This window comes from Phacochoerus africanus, chromosome 9 (assembly GCF_016906955.1).
Source record: "Phacochoerus africanus isolate WHEZ1 chromosome 9, ROS_Pafr_v1, whole genome shotgun sequence".
Taxonomy (NCBI): domain Eukaryota; kingdom Metazoa; phylum Chordata; class Mammalia; order Artiodactyla; family Suidae; genus Phacochoerus; species Phacochoerus africanus.
Window position 1 is genome coordinate 21483166 of NC_062552.1, and position 17359 is coordinate 21500524.

The 17359-nt window shown below is 39.6% G+C and overlaps 5 non-coding genes across 5 annotated transcripts; 2 read left to right on the top strand and 3 right to left on the bottom strand.

Moving 5' to 3' along the window:
* The first annotated feature begins 314 nt into the window (after positions 1-314).
* Positions 315-387, top strand: TRNAK-UUU (transfer RNA lysine (anticodon UUU)). Its single transcript has one exon. It is a non-coding gene; the product is annotated as a tRNA-Lys (tRNA).
* A 1570-nt stretch (positions 388-1957) lies between these two features.
* Positions 1958-2029, bottom strand: TRNAD-GUC (transfer RNA aspartic acid (anticodon GUC)). The gene has a single exon. It is a non-coding gene; the product is annotated as a tRNA-Asp (tRNA).
* A 4840-nt stretch (positions 2030-6869) lies between these two features.
* TRNAK-UUU (transfer RNA lysine (anticodon UUU)) lies at positions 6870-6942 on the bottom strand. Its single transcript has one exon. It is a non-coding gene; the product is annotated as a tRNA-Lys (tRNA).
* Positions 6943-8095: 1153 nt separating this feature from the next.
* Positions 8096-8167, bottom strand: TRNAM-CAU (transfer RNA methionine (anticodon CAU)). The gene has a single exon. It is a non-coding gene; the product is annotated as a tRNA-Met (tRNA).
* Positions 8168-16481: 8314 nt separating this feature from the next.
* On the top strand, positions 16482-16587 carry TRNAL-CAA (transfer RNA leucine (anticodon CAA)). Its single transcript has 2 exons — positions 16482-16519; positions 16542-16587. It is a non-coding gene; the product is annotated as a tRNA-Leu (tRNA).
* Positions 16588-17359: the final 772 nt, after the last annotated feature.

Here is a 17359-nt window from a genome sequence, read left to right on the forward strand (position 1 = left end):
ACCAACTTGTGCATCAGCTCTTCAAACATACATGAGAGAATCCTTCTGCCCAGACTGGCAAATCCCCTTCAGCAGTAATTGGCTCAAGGAATAATATTCATTTTTCCAGCAACTAAAAAGTGTGTTTAATGAAAGTACAGTGTGGAGGTTAAACAATCTGCTTGGTGAATAAATGACCCAAGTGATCGAACCACACTTTTAGAAGATCCTGCTTATTTCTGAAGCCTTGGATTATTTCCAGTTCTTCCTGAGGAGCAGAATTGCTAATTGGATTTAGTTACTTAAGGAATAGATTACAAGCCCAAAATCAAGGGGCCTGGATAGCTCAGTCGGTAGAGCATCAGACTTTTAATCTGAGGGTCCAGGGTTCAAGTCCCTGTTCAGGCGCTTCCTGCTTGCTTTTGTTTTAGTCTTGACTACCTTTATGTTATTCCAGTCTTGTCTACCTTAATATTATTCCTTCTTTTCATTATTCTGTCCTAGATTTTTTAAAGTAATATGGAGTCATGGATAACAGAGAAAAAGACATTTTAACAAGAAATAGCTTGTGATTGAAATACTATGAATTATACCAAATTTAAATTCCCTTGCCTGGTGTGGGGGTGACTCTAGAAGGTAAGATGCAGTTTGGTTGGATCTTAGTAATGTATAAATTCTAAGAGAAGTGCTATTTATCTTTGATCTCTGGGGTTCTCTAGGTCTTTTGCCAGACAAAGAACTTCTGCAAAACATAATTAAGAAACTAAAATACAAACGCATTTGAAATTGTTAGCCTCCACTTTGCAATTTCTTTAAAAAGCTACTCTCCTTAACCTGGAATTTAGATAATCTATAAAAACTCTGGAAATGGTTTTCTATGCATTATTTTCTCTGTGCAGAACTGTAGGTTTTTTTAAGACTTTAAATGGTTTTTTGGACAAAAGGTCAAAGTTTTCACCTGGTGGACACGGTGTGCGCAAAGCAAGATTGCATTTACTTCACGATCATTTCCCTCATTTCCACTAATACCTTATATCCCCAGGAGAAGAGGAGTGAAAGAATTCTTATTAGAGAAACACCGTATCTGAAAAGTTGTGGGGACGTTTAACCTCCTTAAACAGGGACCTCAGATATTCTCCAAGGGACAGGGCAGCGGAAATTCTGTATCTAGATGTGCCTGACGTAAAGATGTCAAATAGCTCCTCAACACACACACACACACACACACACACACACACACATTTCAAAAGTCTTCTGTTCTCCAGATTGAATCTCTAGCCAGCCCTTGAGTCCTAATCTGGTGGGTGGCAAAAGGATGAGATCTCCAAGAAGAGCTAGAGATAATCCACAGTTGCAGACTCTCAGGCACTCAGCAAAATGTGGCTTAATCACCTAGAGTTTAGGACTTGTACCAGAAACTTCCATCACTGAGCAGCTCATTTAACCTCTACATTCACATTTGTTAAAACAGTGATTAACATTTTATGAAGATATGGGATATGAAGATGAAGGTTGATCTCAAAAAAGAATATGATCCATTTGGGAGCATTTTCACTGGAGTCGATCAGTGATTGCAGAAAGGGGGTAGCGAGGCAGAGCAGAGAGGCCCTGGGAAGAGGGCATGTACTTACAAGAGAAGAGCAGGACACTGGGTTCTTTTATGAACTTGAAGAGTGGGCGTGTCTAATTTAGTTAGAGTAAGCAAGGAGAAACCTCATGAGAATCAAGAGATGATCGGGTCTTGCCAGTTTGAGTGTGTTTTCCCTTCTCAGCCCCGGATGAAGACAGGCCCGCGGAAAGAACTACGTGTCTGTCTGACTTGAGTTCTCCCAGAAGAAGGCAGTCAAGGAAAGCCGTTGCTTGCTCGGTGAATGCCTTGATAAACAAGCACGGAGGAATTCAGATTAAAACTAAAAGTCAAAATCAGATCTCAACAAAGCAGAAAGATTTTGGGCACGAAAAGGGTTGAAAGTACCGTCTCCCCGTCGGGGAATCGAACCCCGGTCTCCCGCGTGACAGGCGGGGATACTCACCACTATACTAACGAGGAAGACATACGGTAGTTCTTTAAAAGAGCCTCTGTTGAAAAGGCATTCACACATCGTGTCTTGAATGCTATTCTGGGCAGTGAATTCCTGGGACTTTCATCCATTTTTACAGTAAGAATATGCTATAAAGTCTATAAAACAGTATTCCCCATGTTATCTAAATCTAAAAATGACAGCCTCACAAAAGGTTGTAACATTGCTGTAAATACTTACATCACTAATAACAAAGAAGGCATTAAACTTAAAAAAAAAAAAAAACTCCCTCTGCTCAAAATTATTTCCTTTCTTCTTCATCTCAAGTTTATTTGTTATTTTAGATTTACCTCAAAGTGTCATGTTCCCTTGGGACTTTTTCTCACACCGACGTGATTTCAACGTACTTCCTCTGTTTCACTTTGTCTTGATAAGATAGTACATAGACGTATGAATTTCTACATGGAGCAAAAGTAAGGACTTTGCTTTAAAATCTAGGTCTTTGATTTTGCAAGGTTGTTGTTAAATGGGTTTATTTTTGTGTAGCCTCTTCATAGTAGAAATTCCACTAGTAGGAATATTCTTCAGTGAAATTCTGGCCTAATTCCACAGGTGGCTTCACAAGGGATAGTCACCGTGGCAATTCCAGGCAGCAGAAAATTGGAGACAACTTGAATATCTATTACTAAAATGAATGTGCTACACAGAGAGAAAAGCAGTAAGTTTCCTAGGGCTGCCATAAGAGATTACTATAAACTGGTTGGCTTAAAAGAAATTTACTCTCTCATTTATGAGGACAAGGAGTCCAAAAATAAGATGTTGGCAGGGCCATGCTCTCTATGAAGGCTCTCTGGGCTCTTTCCTTGCTTCCTCCTAGTTTCTGGTGGATCCCCAAAATTCTTGATGTTTTTTGGCTTTACCTGTATTATTCCAATCTATGCCTCTGTCTTCATATGATGTTCTTTCTGCCTGTGTCTGTGTGTCCTCTCTAATAAGGATAGGAGTTATTGGATTTAGGTCCCACCATAACCCAGTATGACCTCATCTTAGTGTAACTAATTACATCTACAAAAACCTATTTCCAAGTAAAATCACATTCAGAGGTTCTGGCCCACACTATTTAAACCACTAAAATTAATAATAAAGGATGAAGTGTTACGTACACAAATGTAGTTAACTATACCAAAGTATACATTAAGGGCTATAAAAGTACTGTTTAGAACTTGTTGTGGGTGAGAGGGAAGAGAAAAGGAAAAAAGAGTATACAATTTTATGTTATTTTTGTTCAGATTAAAGAAAAAATAGTTTAAAGAAAAAGAACAAAGAGCAAATCTCTTAAATAATATGATGATAACAGATAAAAATTACAAACATTCTAAAACTATTAGAGGAGGTAGAATGACAAAATCATCTATTTTCAAAATAGACACCAGAAATACAAATAAATGGAGAAATTGATCATGTTTATGGATACAGACAAAGTATACCAAAGTTATCATTTCTTCCTACATTCAATTTAATTTCAATATAAAACCCAAAGAGTGTTTTCCAAGGACTTGATAAACTGTTATAAAACTGTATGCAAGTGTATAGGGCCTATAATAGCAAGGACAATTTTACTAAAAATGAGAGAATTGCCAATAAGCTTGCAAGACTTGTTACATAATCCAGTAATTAATATATTAAAATACAAGCACTGGTACAGAACCTGAAACTGGCAAAATGGGATAGAACACTCAGAAAGAAATTTATGCATATACATAATTTGTTATATTGACAGAGGCATCTTTTCAGATCAGAGGAATGCTAAAGCTATGTAACAAATGGAGTTAGGAAAAAATATCTTGCTCTCATACGGGGGAAAATATGAAATTGGATAAAGAGTAAAACTAGAAAGATCAAGGATGTAAATGTCAAAAAGAAAGTTTAAACACTCAGTAGCATATATATGAATCAATCAGGAACCTGTATATACTATTATTCTAGGTAATAATATGATAGAGAAATTGAATATGGTAAATTGGCTATCCTAGCGATAGAAGAGCTAATACGGCAAACAGGATATAGAGTACAAAAAAGCATGAATGATGACAAAACAGATTTTGACGTCTACCACTTTTGCCAGTCATCATTAGATTTCAGCATTTTACCAAAATTTGACTCACGCTCAAAAGCAAAAGCACTATACCCCAAAAAAGTCCTCAAACTCTCCCCCAAAAGAAAAGCAAAACATCATATCTTCTGGAAGAGACATCATTTTAATAATGTATTTAATATACTAGGAATGGAAACTATTTGGCTTAAGATCTAATCATACCAGATAGAGAGGGGTAGCCCTGCCAGATACTAAACAAGCTCTTAATGCACTGATAATTAAAACAAAGTAGTGCTCACAAATGAATAGATAAACAGATCAGTGTATTGGAATACAATGCCCAAATTGTGTAAAGATATTTAATGTATGATAAAGAATGTCTCAAACTACAGGTAAAAAGATAGATTTTTTTTTTTTTTTTTTTTTGCTGTGCCGGCAGCCTGTAGAAGTTCCTAGGTCAGGGATCCAACCCACACCACAGCAGTGATCCAAGCTGCTTCAGTGACAACACCAGATCCTCACCCTGCTGAGCCACCAGGAAACTCCACAAAGGTAGATTTTTTGATGAATAGTTCAGGAACAATGTATTACTCAATGAGGAATACCTAAAAAGAAATTCAAACCTCACATCTTAAGAAAGAATAAACTCAAAAAGGGATCAATAATCTAAATGTAAACACTGAAGAAGACCTTCAAGTATTAAAAAGAATCACATGTGAATTCCCTTGTAACTTGCATGAAAGAAGAATTTTCTAATTTTGACTTAAACTCCAGACAATAAAAGAAAATTTGATATATTTAAATACCAAGAAGTGTTTATGTTACAAAAAATATGATAAGCAAACTCTAAAGGCAACTGATAAATGGGTTTTGGGGAAAGGGAGAGGATCTGGGAGTATTTGCAATCTATATCATAGATAAAGGGTTAATATTCCTAATAGAGATGAAACAACTATTAATTAACAGTTAACAATTGAAAGGAAAGGCCACAGTTTCATAGCAAACTAGTCAAAAGACAGTAATAAATGATTTTAAAAGTATACCAAAAAGGCCCTTATGCATATATCCAAACCCTCTAATAGATAAAGAAATGCAAATTGAAACCATAGTGAGATACCATTTTTCTGCCATCAGGTTTGCAACATTAAAAAAAAAAGGTCAAGGCTATGGGGAACAGGCACTCTTGTTATGGTGGGAGAGCAAATTGATACAGTCTTTCTGGAAGAGAATTTGGTTATATCTAACAATCCCAATTCTAATGCTTTACCTTGAAAATCTGCCTCCAACTAAGTGAAAATACACGTGCTCATATATTTATTTGTTGCAGCATTGTTTGTAATTGCAAGCAACCCAGTGCTCATATCTAAGAGAGTGGTTAAAAAAGATTGTTTCTTTTTTCTTTATTTTATTTTATTTTATTTTCCCACTGAACAGCAAGGGGATCAAGTTATCCTTACATGTATACATTACATTTTTTCCCCCCACCCTTTGTTCTGTTGCAACATGAGTATCTAGACATAGTTCTCAATGCTACTCAGGAGGATAAGATTGTTTCTTAAAAAAAAAAAAAAAAAAAGACTTTTACTTCTACACGGAGAAGTACATATGCAGCTATAAAAAAGAACAGGGAGGATGATCTCTATGAACTGATATGGAAAGATATCTAGGATATATTGTTAAATTTAAAAAATACCAATCAACATCTATAGTATACCATCTTTAGACTAAGAAAGAAGGGGAATTTTTAAAATTTCTTTTTAAAAAATGTATCTGCTTGCTTATTCAAAAAGAGATACTGAAAGGATAAACCAGAAACGTGATATTGATTACCTATAGAGGGTGTGTGGGAATGAGTTGAGGAAGGTGGAGGTCAGGAAAGGGAAAGAATCAACGAGGCAAGTGACATTTCTCTGAGTATATCTCTTTGCAGAGTTTTGAATCTTAGAAGAATGTTATCTTTCATGTATGTACAAAAATAAATAAACTAAACACGGACAGGGCACAGAATCAAAATTGTATGGACTTAATTATTTAAAATCAATAATATAACCAAAAAGAAAGAGGAAAACTAACACAACAGAACTCTTAAGTGTATTATATATTTTGAGGATAAACAAAAAGAATTACAATAAGCACTGAATTCTCAGTACTTTTGTTTCACCGTGTCATTGTTTAATCCACTGTCCACAGAAATTATGCAGTAGAGGCCCATGATCAGGATCTTTTACCATAATCCAAATTCCTGGATAATGACCAGAGATTTTTTTAATGTAAACATGAAAAAGCTAGCTAAGATGATTTCAAAATGTGTTTGGAAATGGGTTTTTCAACCAGGGACTTTTGCTAAGTGGCACAAATTTTCTATGTAAGAAGAGCTGACCCAAACCATTGGGAACCTCAAAGACAAAATATTGAAAGTCACTGCTCTCTTACATTCTAGTTGGGTCCACCCAAATCACTCCCCTCCGTTTCCAGATTAATGAATCATTTGAAGGGAACTTGAAAATGGCTTACTTCTCAGTGATTCTATCACTAGTTTATTATTTTTTATATGATACCCTTTTTAAATTCTTCTTAGAAAATTAGGGAAGAGTTTTTGTTAATATGGGGAAAGGAGAAAGGAAAGTTAATTTTTTCATTAATTAGAAAGTAAACAGTTTTAGGACCGTGCTTTTGCCTGCGTTAGGTGTTCAGACTTCCTTCCCCACTTTTACAGGTATTCCTAAGGGAGATCGGTTACCTAAACTTCGGTGGAGGAAAAGGTTAAATATAGACGCCTGAACAGGGACTTGAACCCTGGACCCTCAGATTAAAAGTCTGATGCTCTACCGACTGAGCTATCCAGGCTCTATTCTCTGCTTTCTACTTCACTATATAAAATGATTAAGTATGCTAGTGATGTTTATGGTTTTGGCAATTACCAGTTCCCCAAGGGCACTGGTCACCGTCCCTTCCCTCCCCAGCGCAGCAACTGAGCTTGATTGTATTGAGCATTCCACCTAACTCCTATTTTGTTTCTTTGTTGCACATACAAAATTACTGTGTAGAATTTATTACAGGGGGAAGGTCTTGCTCAGAGTAGGGTGGGATCTGTTGGGGAGGGAATATTCCTCTAGAATAATGATGGCAGACAGAGCCCTTAGAGACCACATCTACTCATTAGCGCTTTAGAGTTGGCACGCAGGCTCCTTCACCTATTTACTGAGTACTCTTTTCACCAATGACTTCAGTTAAGAGGGAAGAAAATCAGGAGAATCAAAAGTTGGGTCAAGAACGAATTATGGCACAAGGAAGTGGTTCATTTACCGTTGTTTCCTCCAGTATTTTCCTTCAGGGTTGAGGTTTCCTGGAACTTTAAAGCCGGAGCAAGAAATAAATGTGACGTCCACTTAGAAGGGATGCTCTGTCCAGGAAACTAACTCCCTGAACACCCAGCTCTCCAAAAATTTTTGTAATCTCATTTTTCTGCATGCCCACCTTTCTTCACCTTCACATTGCTTTTCTGCCTCTCTCCAGTTCCCTTTCCTGCTCTCCTTTTCGTCTCTCCAACATTTTTGCCATTTCGAAGGGTCCACATTTGTCCTTTTCCTATTCTTTTCAACTCAACATTTTATCTTGAGCTCCATTCTATTTAAAGACAATAAGGACCAAGCAGGCCAAACAGCGTTCGCTGCCTCTTGTTAGCACCTCTGCCTAGACAAAGAAGCAGTGGTAAGAGTCACTGCACATAGGTGATAATTAAGATGTTGCATTGAAAACAAAAAATACAAAAAGAAAAAAATAATGTTACATTGTTTCCCAATATGTTGTGAGCTTTGATAAGAGGCCAATTTTTCTCAAGATCCAAAAGAAAACAAGTGATGTAAATCAATAGTGTCGCTCTCACGAGCGTTTGAACTTGGTTGCCTCTGCCTGATGTTCTTGTGGGAATCCTTGGGTTTGACGAAGAGAATAACATATTAGCTCAAAGTTCATGGGGGAGGGGCCAAAAAATGGGCACTAGCAGAGGATGGTTTCGATCCATCGACCTCTGGGTTATGGGCCCAGCACGCTTCCGCTGCGCCACTCTGCTGCTTGTGCCGGTGGCCGTTCTCGTGCTTTGTTAATGTGTATATGTTTTAAAACAGGTTCCAGTCAATTTCTTCCCCTCTCCCTTTCCCACTCCTCTCCTCTAATCTCCATCTTCATCTCTCTGAGCCCACCCCACATTTCTTTCTGAAGATTGCTGTCTACAAGCAAATCTCTAAAGCATCTGAGCTTTTGCAATTTACTCAAGAAAACAAAAGCTCTGAAACTCTATCGATGAAACTTGGTATTCAACCGGTTAGGGTCTCCTACACCGATTTCTAGGGATGGATTTAGAACAGAGTTTTCCCTCCTGAGCCTCCTACTGCGCACTCCCTGACTCTGAAGTTAGGACGCCTTGGCTTCTCTGCATCAATGGCAAGGCTGAGGACAGGGTAGGGGCTAGGTTTGGTCGCGCACCTGGAGAAGCTGAAGACGTGGCGGAAGAGATGGAAAAGCAACTGCTTCTGAGAATAGTCACTCGCTGAGTTGAGAGAGACATGGACACTACATTGCCGACTCACAGGAGGTTCAATTCTTTTTTTTCCACCACAATGAAATTTCCTTCACAAGATTGTAGCAGGCACTCTCTCTCTCTTTCTCCCTCCCTGTGTGTGTGTGTGTGAGTGTGTGTGTGTGTGTGTGTGTCTGTATTTTGACCACTTGTCTATGAATGTTGAAAACTGGCTCAGAACACAGAGGCTCAGATCTCTTTCTAGCTATGTCCCTGGACCCGTGTTGGTCAATGAAGCCTGGTCCTTTCAGCGGAGGAATTCTCCAAAACCATTTTAAAGCCTCCGTCTCCTCATTTCTTAGGTAACAGGCTTTCTCTCAGCTCTTCTTTTCGTTCCTCTCCTCTTTCCTTTCAGTTCCCACAGGTCATTTTTCTTTTCCTTCTCTAGGCCCTTGGCCTTATAGTTATCAAAGCTCAAGGTGATCTGCTGTCTGGAATCTTTGTTCACATCTCAGCATAACACCAACGCCACCTGCTGCTTGCTTATTCAAAACCAAACTTCTTCCCTTTCAAGAGATTCTTTTGTATGATTTTGTATGACTCCGCTATTTTTTTTTTTTTTTAGGTCTTGGACATCGAAGGTGCTACTGGAGAGGTGAGATTTTCTTTAAGTGGATTTTTACAAAAACAGATTATCAATACTCCAAGTTCCTTAAGAACCAGAAATCATTATTTTCCAAAGGCAGAGAGTCAAGTTTCTTGAGATGAATCTAGTCACCAATATTCAAAATCCAGAAGGGTGATTTTTGCTGCATAAGTCTACTTCAGGAGATGCCGATTCATTCCTTTTCTGAGCTATTCTTTCCTTTTCAATTTCCCTCAGAATTCTGCAGGGCACTGGTTCTAGTTTTTGTTTTTGTTTTTGATTTCTTTGCTACAGAAGCCACAGACTGTCTTAACCTCCTAAAACAGAAGCCATGGGGTCATCATTTCTTCAGATCTTTTCATTCCCAGTAACCTCCCCAGCTACAATGACAGGAAAAAACTACCACCTTCAAAGAGAAGATCATTGGCCCATGGTTTTGTAAGCCAGTAATTTTTAGTCCTAGCATGACTCCTCCAGGGAAACCTTGGAAGGAAGCCTTGGAAATTCAATGAGATACTGTTGGCATTGTTAGTGACCTTCTTTAAAGCTCTTCAAAAGCACAATGCAAGTGTTCTTATTCCAGCAAAGCAACCTGAGTCCTTGAGGGTCGCTCCCTCTTTGTGGGCATTTATGTAGCTTTAGACTCCAGGGCATATGCCACATATTTCTTTTGTATCACTCACTCCTTACTGCCTCATCTTTGGCTTCAAAATTATCTTTCAGTTTCTATCCATCAGCTTAAAGTTCTTATTTTAAAGGCCCCTGTTGCAGTCACAGTTCAGCTACAGCTTGAAGCTGCTAGAGGACCTCAGATGACATTTCATCATCAGAGGGACCAAGCCAGTATCTCTCCCACATGATTCTGAACAGGATTTATGCTCCCCAAAAGGGGCAATTTTAAGGGCCTGAGATCTAGGCAGGTGAACAGCTCACCACTGCCAGACTTACACTCTTGGGGTTTAATGCTTTGCAACTGCTCTCTTGAAATTCTCAATAGTTCTTTACACATGTTTGGAAGTATGAGCAGGTGTGGGGCTTTAGTTGAAGCCTCAGCTCTCACAGGTTCTGTCCCCCAGAGACGGGTTTTCAGTAGCCAATTTACACTACAGCTGGTGACCTGCCCTACTCTCCTTCCCCATCTTCCTCTAACACCTGCCTCCAGCAGGAAGACCCCAGGAGGTCTAAGGAAGAGGGATCACAGTCCAGCAGCCTAACCCTGGTGCCTCTTTTGGCGTGGCACAGTGCCCTTTGTTCCTGCCTCAGGCTGGCAGCCCAACAGTGCCAGGGTAAGTTGGGAGGATATCTTGGTTGGCGTGAATCTCTAGTCCACACTCATGTGGTTATATTTTCAAAATTGTAACAGCACTCTCTTCCTGCTTTTTAAATAACGGGCCCTGGTTTTCATTTTTCACTGGGTCCTGTAAATTATGTAGCTAGTCCCACTCCTTAAATTTCCGTAGCATCTGGTTTTCTTTCCTGCAACTTCTACCCACCCCATTTTTTACTATCTTGTGCTCATCTTTGAAATGTCAGCCCTGAACTCTCAAAGAAGAAGCTTGATGTTTTCAAGGGAAGACTGCAGAAGCTGTTACTGAACTTAGAAGCTGTTGCTGAACTCATCACAGGACAGGCCAATAAGTTGAGTAACAAGCTATTGAGGCAAGGAAAGCGACATTATTTGAGAAAGCTGGCTAACCAAGAAGATGGTGGACTGGTGCCCTTAAAAAACCATCTAAATATCTCAGTACAGGCAAGGGGCTTTTAAAGGCAGTGTGAGGGAGGGGGCCACAGGGTGCATGATCAGCTTGGGCACAATTCTCGGATTGGTACGCATCAAGGTGAAGTTTTGAGCATCACCAATCTGGTTTCAACCAGTCAGGGGTCTACATGCTGCGGTCAGCAGTTTTCATCTGATGGGGGGGTAGTCTCCTTGCTGTAAAAACTTTGGAATGTGTATCAGACCTTTAGCTATGTCTTTCAAGAACTGGGAGTTCAGTGATTGTGCTATGTGTGATTGTGTTCAGTGACTGTGGCTAGTTTATGGCCTAAATTGTTACCAGCTTCCTGGCCCAACAGTATTCTTTGTCTCTAGGTCTTCGCAATTCCTAATCATTAACTCTTGAGCCAGCCTTTTGAGATTCAGGAGAGGCTTGGGCAACTAAAGCAAAAAGCCTTTTACTTCAAAGGGCAGGTGCACAGGGGCTTGTATTCAGTTTCAAACCCTCATTTTGAAATCCCACTCCTTAATGCTGCTTCAACACTCCCCTGCAGTAGATTTTTTAAAATGTGGTCTTCTGAATTGAACTGTACTAAAGTGATCTTGAAGTGAATTTCATTCCAGTAAAGAGACAAAATATAAACATTGAAAGAATGACGTGAAGAATATCTTGAAGAACTAAAGGTAGAAAAGAACTTTTAAATAAAAAGGAAACATCCACTATAAAGACAAAGATCGACAAACTGGGATGATATTAAAATAAAGAATTTTTCATTTAAAATATCACATATCATTCAACACTCAAGAGAAGGACTAAATGAAAAAAAATGGATATAAATGAAGAGAGAAAAAGGAAAAAATATAAGTAAATATTCCAAAATTAATAAAATAGAGGTCGAGATTAAAAACATGAAAGACTAGTAAAGATCCATGAAAAGTAGATTAAAAATTCCAAACAAGAAATAGAGAAACTAGGATAGAAGTTTTTCCTTGACTGCAGAATTAGCCAGTGGTTATTTAGAGCCTATAGATCCTGGAATTAAGATATCACATAATAGGTGTTTTTCCTATTAGTATGAAAAGATAGTACCATGTTTATTAAGAGATAAAAAAATGTAATCTCCCAAAAATTAAATGTTGAAGGGAAGCAGACTGTGCCATCCCAAAATATACCACTTTGGCATGTGAATTATTTTGTGCCGAAAGTGATCAAGATCTAGCTGACTCAGGAAAAAAATTCTACCTCTCCCACAACTACCTAAAAATAGTTCTGATAAGGAAGCCTGTACCAGAAACACATACACACGCACTTAACCCACGCCCGCAACCTACTACCAGATGTAAGTTTTTTGTCTGAAAGACCTATCTGTGTGGCAGGGCAAAATTCTAGTTACCACACAGCTGCTCTTCTTATCCCCTGTGAATTATCCATCTCCCATTTGAAGTCCAAGGCCTTATCCCATTCCTCAACTCAGGATGGCACAACAAGCCTCTGGTTTGCCAGATGTTGACCATTTCAACTGACCTGCATGTTGGACTTCAAGGCCCCTTCGAGGAGATAGAATTCAAGGCCTTATCATCACCTTATCATCACCCATCTCATTGTAATGCCACTCCCCCCACCTTGAGCAACCTGGCCTACTCCTTCCTCCCCCCTGCTAGGAAATGTATGTGGCCTACTCCTCACCCCAGCCTCTGTAGAGCCATTTACACCCCTAACCAACCAGCAGGTGTATCATAAGACCCCTCTTTCCTCAACCAATCAGCAGGTCAGTAGGTGTATCCTGAGACCTCGTCTCTCCCTAAGTTATAAAAACAGATATGACTGTTAGGTTTGCAGAGGGAGGAACATGCAAGGCCAAGTTAATAAAGCAAAAGAGATTTATTAAGGCATCAGGGGGCTTTGGGCTGAGCTCGAAATGGCACCAGCTCTGATTCTGAGGAGGTGCTAGGCTTATAAAGGATCTGTGGCTGGAGTACATGGCCAGAACTTGTGGCAGGAACTATGACGAAGGAGAAGGGGAAGGTCAAGGAAGAGGTCGAGTCCCATCACAGAGGGCAGTTAATCCTTGTAGGTGGTTAATCTATGCAGGCAGTTGTTTTCCGAAGGCCATTGTTTCTTGCTGCCCAGCTTGAGTTTCTACATTCTGGGAAAGGGTGTACACAGCAAGTCTCCAACATAAATGGCCACATTTGGGGGTGGGGGTGGGGGTTTGTCTCTGTCCTCCTGGGAACTTATCAATGACCACACGCTCTGTGCAGACGCTCCCTGATCATCAGGGAGTCATCCCGCTGCACTTGCAGAATCTCTTCATTTCAATAAACTCTACTTTCTCTCCACCTTGCCATGCTCAATGAACTGGTCCTTTCTTTACCTTGCCTTGAATCCAGAAATTCTTCTGATCCATGCGCACAGACCACAGCATTGCATATTGTATTGGGCTTGGGAAACAAAATTCACATGACTTTGGAGGCCCTCTCGATTGTGAATTCTCTTCACATTACATACATCTGATATTTTAAATAATCAAGCAAGGAAGAATAAAAGAAAGATTCAAAACAAAAACAGAATGATACACTTGTTTTTATTCATCTTGGAGACATGAGTCCATTAGAAAGCATGTAAACTAAGGAAAGCAAAAAAGCTTTTAAAATGTTCCACCTGACCACAGCACTGAAATTAAATATATACACCCCAAGTGTTACAAATAGGTAAACTAATGAGACAGAATACTAAATCAGGTAGTCAATATAGGAGCCTGGGCTTCAAGGCATTCTTTGATATGGCTATTGATTAATATTTGTGGCTTAAGGGCTCCAGGGAATAACATCCCCACAGGCCTTGTTTACTATAGGGAGTGTACCTATGCCCAGATGAACATTAACCCCTAACCCCCTGTGACTCAGTTTACAGGAAGAGAAGGACAAAGAAACCATAAAACTTATGGGAAATTTCCACCCCTAAAACCCCTATTGGACAAGGACTGATATAGGTAATTGGGCAAGGCCAATGGGAGAAAACCACATCTTTCTGGACCCCACGTTGGTATCCCCCATCTTTAAGGGATAAAAACTCCATAGGACAACAGTAGGGGGGCTCTTCTCCCCCTCCCAGCTGTCCTGGGAGCTATTTGCTTTCTTTTAATAAAGTCTTTGCTTGCTTGCTGTCTGTGTGTTGGTGGAGTTCATTCTTTGACTGCATGAACAAGAACCCAGATTCTGGTAACATCTTTCCGGCATCACTAAGGCAAGTGTCACAACTAAGTGACCAAATCAGACATGTCTGCATATCCACTAACACTCTCCTAAATAACTTACTATTGAACAACTTATATAAATTGTCTTATGTGTCAGGAAAATATTTTATCAAAGATTTTAAAATGAACAATATTCATTTGTTCCAATCCCTGGGTCTTTCTTTACTGAAGTGCTGGGCATTGTTTAGCAGACCAATCAGGAATTATCTGATTTTATGGGGGTGTGTATCTTTGACTGGCTTTCTATTCACTAGGCTATTCTAGAACTCTCAGGTAGGGAAAGTTAACTCATTGAAAAGTGATAATAATGCAAATGATTCTTGTTTACATCAGTGCAAAAGATTTTGCTCAGTTGAGATACGATTTGCCCAATAGAAGGAATAACTCCAATCTTAAGTTTTATTGCCCTGCAGGATATTAACCAACATTGCATCTGTTCGCAAATTCATTTCAGCTTTTCAGATGTATGTTGTTTGTTCTTCATATTCTCCTTTGAAGCAATTTTGTTTTTTCAGCTTACTCATTGATTAGAGAGATATATGAAATCTTTGATGCTGTGTTGATATTATGTTTGTTTGAAAGTCAAATTTTCAGCTTTTAATTGGATCTATAACATCAATATGTTATCAAAGTGGGAGTTGATATCAAATGGGGGTAACATCAATATGTTATCAAATTGGGGAGTTCAAAAGAGGGAGAGAGAAGTCCTGATTGGATTGTGAAGGGCTGAATGACAGAGAATGTGACCAAAAAGAGCGGAAGAGCTATTATGTTTGGAAGAGTATTAATTGCCAGAAAAGGAGGACTCAGAGTACATTTTCTAAGTGTTTGAAAGGTAGAACACCAGAGTTCAGAAAAGGCAATGGAGCAGGGAATTGGGATTGTTGCAAAACTGTCAAAATGCCAGAGGTTGTGAATAGAAACATGAAGGTGAATGGTCTCTTGAGCAATTGCTACTTGTCACATGCTTTGCTGGGAAAAAATACCTATATACATTCTTTTTAAATCCCTTCAAGAATATTGAGGTAGGGATTTCCCTCTAAATTTACAAATGAAGGAAATAGTCACAGATGGTGAAAATAATATAAAACATTCCACATCACACTTTTTAAAGTAATGAGGCTTAAAATCAAACACATGCATCTAATTCAAGATTCTCATGTTTTCTACTATTCTGCATTGCCTTTAAAACTATTTTAGGTGCTTTATATGAAAATCAAAAACAAGGCAAAAGAAAACTACTCACCCTTGATCTTTGTGCACACAAAATAGCTGTTCGCCAGTTTATGATACGTGTTTGGCTTGTCCTCTGTGGGAAATGAAAAATTTCTGAAGGCTATTAATTTGGGAGACTAACCAAAAACTACTATGGGACAGAATGGAAAATAAACATTGGGTGAATACTTCTCACCTTAATCAAAGCAGGAGAGATTTAAAATATACATATTAAAAAAAAATCAGTGGAGACTTTAAACTAAGACGAAGACCTTATTTTAGTTCTCCCTTCTCTGTTTCTCTTATTATGTGTCCTATAATAAACCACTGTCATATCTCTTCACTTCGCATCCATTCTTTCGGTGCTGGCCCAAAGGACAGAAGGGAGAAGATACCTTTACCAGGAGAGAAAAAAAGGACAAGGGAAGGAAAGAGAGGAGAGAAGAGCGGGAGAGGAAGGGGTGGAGAGGAGGAAAGAGGTAGTGCAAAGGGGAAACCTTTGGGGAAGGAAAGGGAGAGATTGTGCAATAACAATCAAGAATGCCACGTATTCTTGCAGGAACCGTGAAAATGCGGAAAATACTATTCAATGGGGAATCAAGGCCGACCCTCAGGCCCAATATCCACTAATAAAACTTCTTAAGATAGAATATTGTAAGACACTGGGGCGGGAGATACTGTGAACACCTCAGAAAGCTCCTGCAAGACGCTAGTTGCAACCTGGGCTGATAAAATCTAAATCACTAGTCCCCTACTCCTGAAGGTGGGTCGAGTAACTAACTCGTGGTCAGCAGGGACGGAGTGGGAGAAAAATACTCAAGGTAGATGGTGTGGGCTTCCGATCTTCAGAGCAGCATCAATTCTGTCGCCCCGCGAACTTCTTCATGGTAATACTCCTCCTTTCCTGTCTTTTGGTTTTGCAGCTAGTGCTTGGTTTGCTCCGTAGCTTGTGGAAATACTTTATTCTTCTCCTTCTTAGATGGAACAATCTTCAATCTTTGATGTAGATGTTACCATAATGCTGTTGTCGCTGTCAGGATGGCCGAGTGGTCTAAGGCGCCAGACTCAAGCGGCAGCTTCCCACCTTGGGCGTTCTGGTCTCCGAATGGAGGCGTGGGTTCGAATCCCACTTCTGACAGACTCACTTTTGCTCTTGGCACACTGCGTCCAACAAAATTCGCCTTTCAGCCTTCAAACCTCTTACCCTACCACCTTTTTTTCCGGGGGAACTTTAGCAAACCCCTTGTTTTTCCGCAGTTCCTTTCTCACCCCCCTCCCCAAATCCCCATCCCCTGCCCCTCTAGCAGCAGTTCCGTCTGGCCTATGCTCACCAAGTTCCTGGTGCTCCTAGAACACACCCTACAAAGCACGAAAGTTATCCAGCTAAGCCTTTGACAAATGAAAATTCCCAATTAGAGGACCTGGAGAATTCCCACAGCCAATTGGGCACGTTTTAAGAACCACGGATGACTCCTCTTTCCAGACAGAAGGGGACAGTGGATTTCCATTAGAAGGTCCTGTCTTGCTCCATCAGCCTGTTGTTGATGGTAAAGAAACCCAAGAACTTGACTTTACAACAAATGAAACAAAACACAAAAACAGAGTAACCAGACAAATTTCTTGAGAGACCTGAAACCAGATTGTTGAGGAGGAAAATGTTACATTGTCTGCCTGGCCATTGACAAATCAAATGCCAGTCTCCTGCAGGAACACACGAACAAGGAGGACCCAGACTTTAGTGATAGCTAGCTCAGCTTAAGGGGCTCCCACACAAAGTCCTATTTTTTTTTTTTTTCCAGTGGGGAAAGTACTGGAAAATTCACTGCTTTTTCCAGAGAGAGGAATGGAAAGAAACAAAATGGAGTCATACAATATCTAGAATCAATGTACAGCCTTTGTAATTTTGCATT